Source organism: Molossus molossus, unplaced genomic scaffold, assembly GCF_014108415.1.
Source record: "Molossus molossus isolate mMolMol1 unplaced genomic scaffold, mMolMol1.p scaffold_m16_p_3, whole genome shotgun sequence".
Taxonomy (NCBI): domain Eukaryota; kingdom Metazoa; phylum Chordata; class Mammalia; order Chiroptera; family Molossidae; genus Molossus; species Molossus molossus.
Window position 1 is genome coordinate 23,437,524 of NW_023425366.1, and position 6,000 is coordinate 23,443,523.

The window sequence follows — 6,000 nt, forward strand, 5'->3', positions numbered from 1 at the left end:
CCAGCCCATTCAAATCCTTCCCTACTTACCCTTCAAGTTGGCTAGTCCCCATTAATTTTCACTATCTACACTAATGGGATAATAGACCCGACTTAACCATAGACAAAACTAAAGACTGGGCCTACCAAGGGAAGATCCTAAAAAACGAACACTTAAGTCACTCTGTTTCAGAGTAAATTCTCAGAATATGCTGAGGATTTTGTCTTACTACGATTACTTTCACCTTATACGGGGGGCAGGTACAAAGCCAGAGTCTCCAGAATAGTCAGGCCGGGGTGAGTGTAGATAGAGTCTCTCAAGATCAAGGGAAGGGATCTTTCCTCCTAGAGAATCCTCTTCTGGGATGAGTGGTGTCACCCACAGGTGACAGTTTGAATTAGAAACTATGGGGATCTGAAGGATCTATGCCTAAATATATCCTTGCTTATATAATGCTATCAGTAAACTTAGGTATCATTTTGTACAAAGGAAATTAAGTTTCTTGTAATTTTTTTGATCACATTATTGTCCAATTTTATAAAATTGCATTCTGAAAAATACTAATGTTTCTGTAAGGCAGCATATGCACCTATGTTCTGCTATCAAAAATTAAATTTAGTTCACTTTTATGTCTTAAAGGCACATGTTCATTGGAAATTTGCCACATTGAATATTTATTTCAAATAAATTAAGAAACTCTGTTTCTGTTTCCTAGATGTGAATATTATATGGAAGAAAAAGATCTGCACTTTGAATGGCTCTGAGAAACTGTAAAATTTTATTGCTGTAAAATTAAGGTTGAGTGCATTTAACTCTTTCAGTTAAGTACTTTCATGGAATTACTTTTTAAAATTAAGATAAATTAGATTGCTATTAGCATATGAAAATAACAAATGCATCATAATTTTAACAAATGCCCTGTTAAATTGTGAAAACTGTGCTATTACATCCATCAACATATTACTTAAACATGAGATACATTACTTCACTATGAAGCTGTTTAACTATTTAAGAACATTGTATATTTTAAAGAGAAAACACAGTTGTGTTTAATCACTTATATAACAAGTCTTTGGGTAAATTAAAAAATCCTGTCAAATGATTGGATGCATTTATGTGAGTTGCAGTGACAAAAGTAAACAGCTTTGTTAATTTTAACAAATGACTTTAAGTATTTGTAATTCATTGTATCCATCAATAAAAGAGAGACAATAGCATGTATTCAGAGCATTGTCATAAGATAAAATAAATCAACACAAGATGTTTGACATGGTGACTAAAATACTAATGAACATTATTAAAACTTAAGATTCAAACTAAAAACTAATAATATTGATAGCACAATTATTTGTAACGCTGTCATAAAAATAGATAACATGCTTTATGAACTTGTTGTCTGCCAGGCATTATTTTTGCACTCTTCACATATTAATTCATTTTTTTTCATTATTACCTTTATTTTCTTTCTCATCCTTTCCTGAAATATATGGTCTATTAGCAGGTTTGATGATTACCACAATTTCACAAAGAGCAATTCTTAAAAACCCAGAGAAATAACAGAGTCAGTAAATAATTTGCCTAACTTTGAAAAACAAAAAAGTTACACACCTATGTATGTTAAATTGCAGCATATTTTTAAATGTTACATTATATTCATTTGAAAGCTAAATTAATCCCAGTACTCTTGACCCTGATAAATAAATTTTCCTGCTTATCTTTTCCTCTTAATGTTGTAGAAAACTTGAGAAGATAAAAGTTGATGAAAGGTGCTGCATATTTATCCCCCAAAGCTACAAAACAGATTCACTTCCAACTTTTGCAAATTGGCCCATGTAGACATTTATGCATATTGTATTTTCTCAAATGTTTTGCAGTTTGTCTCTTTTCTTTAAGTAAACATAACTGTTTTCTATAATAAACATTGTTTTATTATTTTGGGACACTTGAAATAAAAAAAAAAACCCTAATAACGAAAATTAAATGTATTCAATGTCATTTCCAACACAGAGTTGATGCTGTCAACTTGGTGGCAGCATTCCCTTCAGTCTTTTTTTTCCATGTGTCTTTACATGGGTTTCTAGTGTTTACATGTTGCATTAGTTTATTAGTTGGAACTTAACAAATAAATTAGAATATTTGATACAAAAAAATTAGGAAATCCTGCCCACATTTCCCAGATGAGAATATCGTGTGGCAGAAAGAGATCTGCAAACTAAATGACAAAGGGAGAAAAAAAAAAGCTTGTTTATCTATATATCGAAATCATAATACCAATGAAATTAAGTTGACACTACGTAGCATATAAAGGTGAAGGACTCAAATTCTGGGGCCATACGGCCTGTGTTTGAATCCTGTTCCTCCTCTACCAATGAGCTCATTTCATCAGACTCTCCGGTTGATGTGAAATAAGTGAAATGATCCACATGGAAGTTCTGGGCACACGTCCTGGCATTGAGCCCATGTTCAAGAAAAGTTTTCTATTATTTTAATTTTTATTTACAACCTAAACAGAATCGGGCTTTTCTTTTTCCCGCTGTACTTCATATGCGAGCATCGTTCACTTGGTTTAGTGTACATCAGCTGATGCATACAATGCCCTCTACCTGACCCTGGGCTTGCCCTCTACTGGGAAGCCCCAGGATTCCTGCCGCCCCGCCCACTCCTCTGCCCTGAGCACTACGGAATAGCTTCAGATGGACCTGGCAAATCTCCCACATTTTCTGTCTGTCACAGATTCTGGGGCCCCCTTGTCTGTTCTAAATCACCTTCCAGTCCCTTCTGAGCCTGTCTCCATCCTGTTTTGGCAGTTCTTCAGACTCATGATAACTGTTTTAAATAACATCGTCTCTACTTTCTTCATTTCAGCCTAAAGGAGGCAAAATGTATTCCAAACATAGGAATCTTTTCCTTTAATGTCAGAGGGTATATCAGTAAATGTCCAATTATTTTTTTTAGTTTGTCTTTCATAAACATGGTCAATAAAAGTATATTTCAAAACAGACTCCTTGAAGTGAAATAAATGTAAAGCTCTTGCTATAAATTGTAAAATTAAGTCCCACAAATCTGTTGTCACAATGTCTATTTACACATATCTAGCAACAGTGAATTATATAATCTCATTCAAAGACAAGAAACAGCCCTGGCCGTTTTGGCTCAGCGGTCAGAGCGTCAGCCTGCGGTCCCGAGAGACCCGGGTTCGGTTCCCGCTAAGGGCATGTACCTCGGTTGCAGTTTGTCCCCGGCCCTGGTTGGTCGTGCGGGTGGCAGCCACTCGATGTGTCCCTTTCACATCGATGCTTCTCTCTCTCTCTCTCCCTCCTACTCTATCTGAACAAAAAGTGTCCTCGGGTGAGGATAAAAAAAAAAAAAAAAAAAAAGACAAGAAACATTACCTTTTTTTTCATATGTCATTATGATGGGAAACATCACATCTCTTTGTGTCTCATTTTAGCATTTATTTTTCACAGAAGTATAAAAAAGTATGAACTTACATTTAAAATAAATATGAAAAGAATCAGATATTTATTAGTCAGATCTTACAATTAAGAAATAAAGTCAGCATATGGGCAAAGAACTTTATGGACTTTTTTTTTTCAAACATAATTAATTTATTTAAAAAAATAAAATAAAATAATGTTTCTATAGTAGTACATTGGCAAATAACCCAAATTTTATTTCCACTTAATTTGATTTGATTACTTTTCCATGGCAGTATTGTTCTATTGAATTAGTTAATAAAAACATAGCATTTTATTCATTTTTATAATAAAATTTTAATGTCCATTTTAAGCATTTAGGAGTTTTTCAACTTGTTGCTGTTTAAGAAAACCACTATGTTGGACATTCTTTTAAAAAAATATATATATATATATATATATACATATATATATATATATTTTTTTTCTTTATTGATGTTAGAAAGAGAGAGAGGAAGGGAGAGAGAGAGAGAAACATCCTGAGAGAGAACCTTCTGCATGCCCCCCCACTGGGGATCAGGCCCACAACCTGAGCATGTGCCCTGACCAGGAATCGAACTGATGACCTTTTGGTGCATGGGTCGATGCTCAACCACTGAGCCACACTGGCCAGGCTATGTTGGACATTCTTAATTCAATTTTTTTCATTCTAGAAGATATTATGAGAAAAAAAATCAAAATATAATTAAAAAGCTTAATAGATATGTATATTTGTAAAAAAATACAAGTTGCTCTCAGAAAAAAAATTCACCAATTCACTCTTCTGTCACTGTTTGAGGATTCAATTTTAAATTTAGTCAAACAGTGGCATAATGACTCATTCTTATAATGTCCAGTTTGGCATTCAAAATATGTATTTTACGCTAACTGAATATTTCTTCATTTAATTAAGAGGTAAAACGTTACATTTTTTAAAATGACAATTTCTACAGTTAATTTTCTATTCTAATATTTTATTTTTTTGTCTTTATTCCATTCCTCCCACCCTTGGTTCCAGTAACAGAGGACTTTTAATTGACTTGTGTGTGTTCTTTAGATGTTAAAAACATTAATCTTTCTTATATCACCTATGCTATATATATTCATAGTCTATAATTTGCATATTAATTATGTTTTTGTATTTACCTACACTTTAAAAAATTTAAGGTAGCCAAATTTAGTTTTATATATGTATAAAATATATAAGTATATATTAATTTATATATAAACTTGAGCTATTTCATGCATAGCAAGATCATATGTACATAATTTGTTAAATATTTGCTATATATTTTTCTATTAAAACTTTATTGAATTGATCAAGGTTAATATTACAAATATAAATCATGTTGATATCCCTTACTACCAATATATTGTGATGAAAGTGACATTTCACTGCTATGATATTCTTCACAAAAGACCATAAACTCAGTGTAATCATGAGAAAAGATTAGGCAGGTTCAAATTAAGATATTCTACAAAATACCTAAACAGTGCTCTTCAAAGCTGTAGAGATCATGGAAAACAAAGGAATAAAGTCACAAATCATAGGAGTCCAAGGAGATAGGAAGATTGAATAGAATTCTGGAAGGAAAAAATTAGCAGAAAAACTGCAGAAATTCAGCTATAGTCTGTAGTTTACTTAAGAATAATATACCACAGTTAATTTCTTAGTTTAGAAAAATGTAACATGGTTATATAAGAAGTTAACATTCTAACATTAGCTAAGTATAGGATGTATGAAAACTATTATGTTTGCAATTTTTTCTGTAAATCTAACATTATTTTAAAATTTTATTTATTTGTTATTTATTTATTTATTTATTTATTCATTTTAGTTTCTCTTTTCTATTTTATTTATTAAACATTTTTAATGTTGACATTATGGCAGACTTTCCCCAAAGGAAAATCTTTCTCTATAGTATATTATACTTTTTTATCCAATGGGATTGTCACACAAATCAACTTTATTTAGCAAATTTTATTTAGCTTAAATAAATACACATACATACATATATAATTTCAGAGAAATTATTCTTTCTTAAATTTCCAAAGATGTTCTATTTTTCTTAATTTCCCTTTCTCTATTATGTTAGCATTTGATTTAAGTATTTTAAAGAATATATTAAGAGTTTCTTGCCAAAGGCAGCTGGCTCTTATGGGTGACTAGGAAAAAAATCCACTAATTTGATAATAAAATATGCTGCTATAATAAAGGGACAACCTGTTCTAGAAACTATGGTAATTTGATTAGTGAAATTGTGCTTAACTTAGAGAAGTTAATGGACTGTAGAGGGCAGAAGTAAAATTACAAGCCACTTCCCAACTCTTCAACTGCATCATACTTTATTAGAATATAAACATCTGTAAGAGATAGTCCAAAATGGCAGCAGAGTAAACGGAAGGTACACAGACCATCTCCCAGAACCAAACTAGAATTACAACTATAACACAGACAAATCGACGGGAAAAACTAACAGAAAAGTAGCTTGCGAGGACCATATAACCAGGGACACTGACTAGATCCTGGTAGGCTTGAGAAGGCGCGAGACGGGGGCTGGGAGCC